This window comes from Nycticebus coucang, chromosome 18, assembly GCF_027406575.1.
Source record: "Nycticebus coucang isolate mNycCou1 chromosome 18, mNycCou1.pri, whole genome shotgun sequence".
Taxonomy (NCBI): domain Eukaryota; kingdom Metazoa; phylum Chordata; class Mammalia; order Primates; family Lorisidae; genus Nycticebus; species Nycticebus coucang.
In genome coordinates, this window is record NC_069797.1 from 68,710,326 (window position 1) to 68,720,111 (window position 9,786).

General features: G+C 41.9%; 1 protein-coding gene across 3 annotated transcripts in view; it reads right to left on the reverse strand.

Moving 5' to 3' along the window:
* The window catches only part of ABCA5 (ATP binding cassette subfamily A member 5), an 81,675-nt gene extending 76,010 nt beyond the window's left edge, over nt 1–5,665 (reverse strand). For all 3 annotated transcript variants that reach the window (XM_053569670.1, XM_053569668.1, XM_053569667.1), the window contains exon 1: nt 5,605–5,665. The gene's annotated coding sequence lies outside the window, so the exon portion shown is untranslated. The remainder of the gene's footprint in view (nt 1–5,604) is intronic.
* Between the last annotated feature and the right edge of the window lie 4,121 nt (nt 5,666–9,786).

Below are 9,786 nucleotides of genomic sequence, written 5' to 3' on the forward strand. Positions count from 1 at the left end.
AATAGGGAACTCAACTGTGTACAAGTTCACTCACATTAGAAATAGCACTGCTCATAATAGCCAAAACGTAGAAACAGCCCAAAAATTCAAAAGATGAACAGATAAACAAATGTGGCATATACCCATAATAATTAAATATTATTCAGACATAAAAAGAAATGAAGTACTGATATATGTTACAATAACGACAAACCTCCAAAACACCATGCTAAACTAAAGAAGTCAGACACAAAAAGTATAATGTATGATTCTATTTATATAAAATCCCTAGAATAGATAAATCCACAAAAATAGACTGGTGGTCGCCAGAGGCTGGGAGAAGAGGAGAATGAGAAGAAAAGTATTTAAAGGGTAAGGGGTTTTACTTTGGAGTGATGAAAATGGATTTGATCTCAATAAATTATTTTTTAAAATAAAACTGTATGATCTAAATCACCGTACCTATATGTTTACCCTTTGAAGGACTCTGGGACCCTTTTTGCCTATGGACCAATTTTTTTTTTTTTTCAGGCATTAATACTTTATCTTTTATTTTTATTTATTTTTTTTATTAAATCATAGCTGTGTACATTGATATGATCATGGGGCATCATTCACTAGCTTCTCAGACCGTTTACCAAGTTTCACATATACCCTTGTAAGATGCACCGCTGGTGTAATCCCACCAATCCCCTTCCCTCTACCCACCTCCCCCTCCCTTCCCTCCCTTTTCCCCTTCCCCCTATTCTTAGGTTGTAACTGGGTTATAGCTTTCATGTGAAAACCCTAAAATGGACCAATTCTTCAAAGGTTTCACAACAGCTAAACTCAAAGAAGTGGCCAGAGTCTCAACTGCAATCTCTGTCATTCCTCTTCAAATGTGCTCACACCAATAATACAGGACCTCTGCATACTAAGAGGAACTGAAAAGGCAGCTTGGGGACTGTTAAACCTTCTTCCAGAGCAATTGGTGCTGCCCAGTTTTATATAAACCTACCTAATGGGTACTGATAGGACTCCCCTCCAGAACAAGGACAGTCTGTTTTAAGCTGGCTGATTATCTTCATCAAGATAAAGAAAGCAGACAACTTTTGAGAGACAGTTTGACGAGCATCCTCTTTATATACAAAGAATAAAGACTGGAAAGAATGTTTTTTCTATTTTCCAAGTAATATGTATTATTTATATAGTTAAAAAGTAATAAATTACTAGACAATGTGCGATAATGTAAAAATATTAAATACATTAAAAATAGCAAAACAGTCAAAAGTAGAGGATGACATAAAATAAATTTTCCAACAGCTTCATTAATACTTTATCACACTCGGTAAAGAATTGATAAGTACCTCTAGGCCAAAAAAAAAAGGGAAGGTAGAAAAGTGCACTCATTCAAAGATGAGTTGCTCCAAAACAAACAGAAACAGTAACCAATACAGCATAAACATGCTCGAGGTATCTGCCAAAACACATTGGCTGGATACTACTAAATTTTTAATTCAAATTGAATGTTGAATGTTTAATTCTTCATTTATACATAACAGTCCTTTCATAGAGTAGCTGATAGACTCAATATTTTTCCTTCTTTAAGAACTGCTCTCTAAACTCAAGGTTAAATCTCCAATGGCCTTCTCTGAAGTCCATGAACCTGCCCCCCTACTTAGAGCTTTTTAAAGCAAAACTCAACTCTACTCCCCACACACTACTGCAACACATACACAAACCATCACCACCACCAATACCTTCACAACTCCTGAGCTGGAGCAATTAAATTTTTCCTGGCACTATGGAATTTTTAACTAAGATACCCAGAGAATCAAAGTCATGGAAATCAGTTACCTTAATGATTATGGTTAATGTTTTAAAAAGTCTGTAAGACTAAGACTAAGCAAGTCTTACTCTTGCTACTAAGCTTTGTTCTAAAGTATGATACCTACTATGCTCAAAATTTGATTTTTCTTCCTTGGAGTGTTATCTTTCCAGTATCTTTTTATTTTCACTTGAGCAAACCAGAATCAGATCCTGTTTCTTACAACCAAAAGCATCTTTACCAATATAACGAAGACACCAAAATCAATAAACACAAGAACTAATAATGCCTGAAGTAACAGAATCTACTGCTTAACAGTGTGACATCTAAAGCCAAACCAGCTAAACATGAATCCTGTCTCTGCATACCAGCTTTGAGATCTTGGATTAGTTATTTAATTTTTTATGCCCAAATTTTATCTGTAAAATGAGTAAAAACAGTACCCACCTTTTGGGGTAGTTAGAATGACTAAAAGAATTAATGCATGTAAAGCTGAAAACTGTGCCTGGTACATGGCAAGGAATTACATATGTGTATAAAAGTATAACTAATATCCTCAGAGAAATAATACAGAATACCCATATTCTTGAAACAAGAATGATGCAATTTAAAAAAGACAATTAGAGAACTTGGAAATGAAATAATAGGCAGATAGAAATAAAAAACATGAAGATTTGGAGTAAAAGGCATCTAAAGACAAATTAATAATTTTTTTCTTTTTGAGTCAGGGACTCATTTAGAATGTATGAGTTTGTTTTAATTATTTAAAGTAAGAAATTTGAAAACTATCAATACTTATAAAATCTAAGGCATTCTTATTATAGTTATCACCTTTGTTAAAAACAGTGCTTTTATTAGAAGAGCCTATCCTCCCCCCAAAAGAAGTCTATGATTCATTTAATGTTACCATTACCTCCTTCAAGTATTTTTACTTAGTAAAACGACCCAGTGCACAGCACTAAGGAAGCACTAAAATACCTATGGAATAAACAATCCCTTTTATGATATAACAAGTAAAATAATCTTGAAAATTTTAAATATATTTTTACAAATAGACCTCATTTTTTAAATCCATGTTTATTTCTGTAAGAAATTAAGATTATATCTATTAAATTAAAAAACTGAACAATTTTGATGTGTAGAGCTGCCTACTAAGAAATGTGATCAGTTACCTTCTTAGCATCCTTGAAAGATTCCCAGAAAGGATCTCAGCCAACAATACATTCCCTACCTCCAAAAGATAACTGTTAGAGCTCATTTCTGGTCCACCCAAGCAAAAAGTTAAGGGAAACACACTAGCTAGTAGAGGCTTCTAAAAGTTGTAAGGGCCTGAGAAAGGTTGACTTTGGAGATTGAATCATGGCAGCTTTACTTCTTACTCATCTTTTGTTATAGATTAACTTATTTTCTTGTTCCCAGCTCAGATCAGACAGCACCTAGGATAAAAGACCCCTTGACTAATTACATCCTTCATGTGGAATGTTAAATATACCCTTCCAAAAAAGGAACACTGCCTATAACCAATAAACTGCTATAACTATGCACTAAAAATTCCCTAATTTTGTAGGGAAAATGATGTAATCCTCTTAAATTTCCCTAGACCTTGCTTATAAACCATCAAATCTCTCTGCTTCAGAGCACTGCTGTGAGCTATGATGACACAGAACTCCACAGAGGGCAAGAAAAGTGAGACTCCGTCTCAAAAAAAAAAAAAAAACAAAAAGAACGTATCTAGCACATGAAAGAAATTCTAACCCAACTCCATCATTGGCTTCTCAATAAAATAAAAGCACTATAAAATATGCCTCTTACCTTACAAATTAAAAATGCTCTCATCTTCTCTACTGTTTTTAAGTTTACTGAAGCTGATGCAAAACAAAATACTAGTTGTCAATATAACTTAATATAAATTTTCTGACAGTATTTCTTGCTGAAAACCAAAATAATGCATTGGTACACAAATCACAAGTTATCCAATAATCTTCCTTACATATGCTTCTAAAAGCCTGTGCTTAAAACTATTTTTAATTCAACTAATTCACATACTAGTGAAGATATGATTTCATAGACTATTACAGAATTCTTTCATATAATCACTCTCAAACTCCAGAGTGTTACCCAAATTGCTAAACCAGGTTCTTAATCTCACAAAGTTGAAAAATGAATTCACTGACAGAGAGAGAGATGGCAAGTGAAGCAAAAGTTATTAAGGGAGAATAGGAAACCTCTCACCAGAGGGTTAGGGGTCTCAAAACTGGTATCCGTGAAAGCTAAATGTTAAAATGGTTATGTACGCTGTCTAATCTTATCTTTCTCAAGCACAAGGGAGCGGGAAGTATGTTCCTTTGTGTTTCAACTTCTGGCGCCAAGAGCCTAAGATTTAAAAGTAAAACGAAATCTACTGTATGTCCTGAGGCTTCTACAAACTGGTTACAAGCCTCCCTGCTTACTTATGACTTTGATGGAATGTTTTGGTGTGGTTTTAAACGCAAAGCCTACCCTCCTGCCATCTGGGCTGCCTAAAGCAGGGGCGTCCTTTGACCTCAGCTGCCTCAAACACCCTGTGACTCTTCGCCCCTCAAGATTATAAATTGTATTCGTCTTGGTACTCTCGGAACACGGTAGTATAATACGCGGAATATAAAAGACACACAAGCAACACGCAATGTATTAATAAATGTGCTCTGATAGTCAATTTAAGAATTCTCTCTACTAAACCCTGTTTGAACAGCACATAATGAAAAACAAGTGCCTGTTTAGACTGATTTTAATACAAACTCCCTCAAAACCCTAACTGCCCTAACAACGTTGTCTCTTATGGAATTCCCTCCCCCCTCCAAAAAAAAAAGACAAAAAGGTAATAGTGTTCTCTGGGCAAACACAAAATGTAGTGGATAAAGCACCAGCATCCCTGGGTTGAAATCTCAGTTGCGTCTTTTTTTTTTTTTTCCTAACTCATTGCGACCTTAACAAGTTACTTAACCTCCTTGAAGCCCGTTCTCCACATCTGGCTTAAGTAGAGGAAATAACACCGGCAACCGCACGGGCTAAGGCGTAGCGGAGCTCCTTGCTGGAGTCCCGCGAATACCTGTCTCCCCTACATTCCCTCGGAACGCCCTCGGCGGAGGGTAAACAAGTTATCTCTTGTTATAAGACTTCGGATGCGTTTGTGCACAGAAAAGCGCCAGCACCGGCCCGGGGAGCCCCTGCCTCGGCCGCCGCGTCTGCAGCCGGGCCCTCCGCACCCGCCGCCAGGTCTGCACGCCCGCGCTCGGGGCTGCTCCCTCCCGGGACCTGCGCCGCGTCCCTCCCGCACTCCCGTGCACACGCTCCATCCCGACCAGCACCCAACCCCCAAGGAACAGCAAGTGCTCATTACGCAGTCGTGCGCAGGCAGGTCTGCTTTAGCAACGTCTGTTTTTGTTTTTTTTTTTTTTTTCCATCTCCCTCTAACGATGCTCTAAAGTGAGCATTGGCTCGACCGCGTCCAACCAACTGCGGCGCGGTGGGACAGCGCCGCCCGACCCGAGCCCCCCGGGTTCCCGCGGGCGTCCAGAGTCCCGACACCCACCCCACCGCCCCAGCTTCCCGCAGGCGGGGAAACCGCGCTTCCTCCGCCCGGCCTGAGGTTACTTTGCGGGTTCCCCTCCGCTCGCCGCCTCCGCCCCCTGCCCAGCCCGCGGCGCCCCGCGCCTCAGACCCCGACTTCTCCTTCTCCCGCCGCGACCTCACTCGCCAGCCCCTCCGCAGACACCTGCCGCCGCTGGTCCCCGACCCCTCGGTCCCCCCGGGCCGGCTGCCCACGCCGCCCTCCTCACCTCAGGCCCGGCGCCGCAGCGCCGTCAGGCTCGAGCGCTGGGTCTGTGGAGACCGGGCGGGTGACGAAGCTCTCAAATGAGTCAGGGCGCGCCCCCGCCCCCGCCCCCGCCGCTCGGCCCCGCGCGCTCAGCGCTGGCCGGATCGGCAGCGCGCCTGTACGGGAGAGCGCGCGGCGCCGAGGTCGTGCCCCGCCTCCCGCCAGACGCACCTGAGGGCGAGGCTCCTGGGAAACGCGGACCCGAGTACGGGCGCGCTCCCGCCGCGTGGCCTCGCGCGCCCCGCCCACGCCAAGCGCGCCGCGCGCCCGGAAGGGGAACGCACCTGGGGGCAGGGCGAGGGCGAGCGCGGACGCCCCGCAGGCCGGGGACCCTGCGCGCTTACCGGTGCCCGGGGTCTCTGGAGCCAGGCCTCGAGGTTCACCCCCAGAGCCTCGGGCGGCTCGGATCTTCCTCCTCGGTGATGGGCTAGCCTCTGTCTCCCTGGAAGCACCAGCAAAAACGCGGGCTTGAAGTCAGGGGCTGCAGTTTGAGTTGCAGCCCTGACGCCTTAATCTAGGCGGTGACCTTGGCCCGCGGCTCGCTCTCTGCCTCCCTAGCTGAACCTAGTTTTAAAAATCCTTTATCTCCTTGCTGGCCTGGGCATAGGCCTCTCTGATACTGCCTTTCTACCTCCTCCGCAGCGTCTGGAATGCTGTGTCCCCATTTCCATAACTGCAGCCAGTTCACCAGCTTCTCGCTGCCTTCGGCCCTCTGCAGACTGAGGATGTTTATAGTTCCTGACTTGTCCTTATCAAAGTCAGAGAATGTGGCAGAACTTGAGTTTTCCCAATGGCTTGAGACATACAGCATCTGTGACAGGTTGTATACAGCACTTATTTCGCTATAAATAGAAGGTTTTAAGTTTCGTTACTCAAAAATGACTTAATTAGTAGTCAAACGTTATCACGGGGTCACACCTAAGACATATAATGCACACCTTCCGAGTGAAGGGCAAAGTCATAACTTCAACCTGAAATGTACAAAACATATTATGGAATATATGTTCATATATAAATATATATATATATTACAGGAGTATATACTCCTGTAATATTCTGAAATTTAAGAGGAAAAAAAAGTTAGTATAGGGCAAATAAACACTCACAACACTAACATTAAATATTTTCCTTTCCAGATTTCTGTATGGTCACATTTCCTTGAACAAAGACTTAAAAAAAAAAAAACTGTCAATCCCATGTAATTCTTTTTTCATTAAATCATAACTCTGTGCATTTATAGGATAGTGTGTGCTGATTTGATATACAATGTGGACTGCTTATATCAAACTGATTAACAAAGCCATCACTTTACTTACTTGTGATGAATTCTACTCCACTCTTTAAGAGATTTGAAATGTACCATTGCATTGTGCACAATAGGTGAGGTCCCCCAAATTCTCTCCTCCCATCCTTCTTGCTCTTCTCTCTCGTGTTCCCTCTTTGTTTCTGGACTATAATTGTACTTTATCATTCTTATGAATGTGTAGGTGATTACATATTCATTTCATAATAGTATTGAGTACATTGGATACTTTTTTTCCCCATTCTTGAGATATTTTACTAAAAAGAATGTGTTTCCATTCCATTCAGGTAAACATAAAAAGATGTAAATCTCCATCTTCTTATAGCTGCATAGTATTCCATGATATACATCTACCAAACTAATGTGGCCTTTTTGGAAAGAAGTTTGGAGAATCCTCAAGGAATTAAAAGTAGACCTATTGTTTGATCCTGCAATTCCTCTACTAGGTATCTACCCAGATAACCAAAAATCATTTTACAACAAAGGCATTTGCACCAGAATGTTTATTGCAGCCCAAATAGTAGGGCTATTCATAATTGCCAAGTCATGGAAGCAGCCCAAATGCCCATCAACCCACGAATGGATTAACAAATTGTTGTATATGTATACCGTGTAATTTTTTTTAACTTATCTTTGTTTTTTCTGCTTTTCAAATTTAAACCAAATCTCCCCAACAGCCACTTGCTCTCTGTTAGTAAATTCTAAACACATCCAAAATCAAGGAATTAAGTTTTGCTTACCCTACTGAATATGAATTAAATAAGAATATTTATTTACCTACTAGAGGAGGAGGGTCCAGCCACCTGTCACTGTCAGCCAAAATGCAGAGAGGGGGTAAGTCCTCCAAACTTTGTCAGCAGGTCTGTGATTTTAGAGAACAGTGACAGTAGCTTCTCCAAGACTGTTCTCTTCTTCCATTTCCAAAATCACAGTTTTATACATAATGGTTCACACCAAAGAACACACTAATTCTTACTTTAAATAATAAACTGCACAACTCAGTGACAAGCTATTACAATATTTCCAATTCAAAAGGTAATTCTCTAAACTATTCAAGATGGGCATCTTTACAGGTGGGAGCTAAATTTACCAAACAATAAGAATGGCCCACAGGGGGTGAAGGTCACTTAGGACCAGGTGGACTGTGTCAGGTAGGTCCTAGCTTAACTGACTCACTCTTACTCTCTTTCCAAGTGCTTTCAGAGTCTTCAGAATCCATGATAATTAAAAGATCTGACAGTGGGAGTGGGGGAGAAAAGGAACAAAAATGTCTGAGAGAGGATGAAACAGAAAATTAAAGAAGGCTGTGTGAACTAAATGAAGGCTCCCCCTGAGGGGCTAATTTATGAAACCCTTCTTGGCCAAGGGGAATCCCCCAAACAGAGTTTTTAGCCATGATAAAAGAGATCAGACATGCCTCATCATGCCCCCCTTCTCTTCCCAGACATGTCTTTTGTTCGTTTGTTTTTGAGACAGACTCTCACTCTGTTGCCCTGCATAGAGTGTCTTGGCATCTTCACAGTTCACAGCAACCTCAAAAACCTGGGCTCAAGGCAGCACCTGTAGTGCAGCGGGTAGGCGCCAGCCACAGACACAGAGGCTGGCAGGTTTGAGCCCAGCGCAGATCCGCTAAAACAATAATGACAACTGCAACAACAACAACAAAATAGCCCGGCATTGTGGCAGGCACCTGTAGTCCCAGCTACTTGGGAGGCTAAGGCAAGAGAATCGCTTATGCCCAAGAGTTTGAGGTTGCTGTGAGCTGTGATGCCATAGCACTCTACCCAGGGTGACAGCTTGAGTCTCTGTCTAAAAAAAAAAAAAAAAAAAAAAAAACTCCTGGGCTCAAGTGATCCTCTTGCTTTAGCCTCCCAAGTAGCTGTGACTACAAGTGCCCACCACCACCACATCAAGCTAATTTTTCTATTTTTAGTAGAGACAGTTCTCTTCTTGCTCAGGCTGGTCTCTGACTGCTGACCTCAAAGGATCCACCTGCCTCAACCTCTCAGACTGCTAGCGTTACAGGTCTGAGCCATCCCACTGGGCCTTGAAGATGTCTTTCCTAACTCATTAATAGGCCTAAGGCTATGCAAGACATACTTGCCCATCCTCACTTATACCACTCACCGCTTGAGTGGGGCTGGTACTTTTGTCTCGGATTAACAGACCCTTTATCTTAAGCATCCTTTTCATTGACTCCTGATCTTTTACTAACTCTTTCAGCCAATTGTCAATCAAAGAATCTTTAAACCTACCAATAACCTGTAAGCCCCCTGTTTCTAGATGTCCCACCTTTTTGAGCCAAACCAATGTATGTTTCCCATGTATTGATTTATGACCTCAACTATAATTCCTGTTTCCCTAAAATGTATAAAACCCAACTGGAACCCCACCACTGCAAGTCCCCTTGCTCAAGGCTTCTTAGGTGTGGCTCTGGGACATGGTCCTCAAATTTGGCTCAGAATAAATCTCTGTAAATTATTTTACAGAGTACAGCTTCTTTTCCATCAACAACAACTAATGGAAACTATTCATGATATACTTTATCTCTTTTTGAAATATCTAAAACATTTTCATTACAAATTCAGAAGAATGTATGCCCAATGGCCTAGTAAAAAATGTGATAGATACACTTGGCAAAAATGTTACTGAACTATACTTTCATGCCTTCTTCCCAAAGGCATTTCTCACTACTGCCCTTTGAGAGAGGATACCCTGGGAAAGTGAGGTCTGAGAGAACAGAAGTCTTCTCAGGGAGGTCCCAAGGACCTGTAGGGTCTTCCCCTTGGTCACTCAGCTCTTAGGAATTTGTAGAAACTTAACTTCCCGAGACCTGGAAAC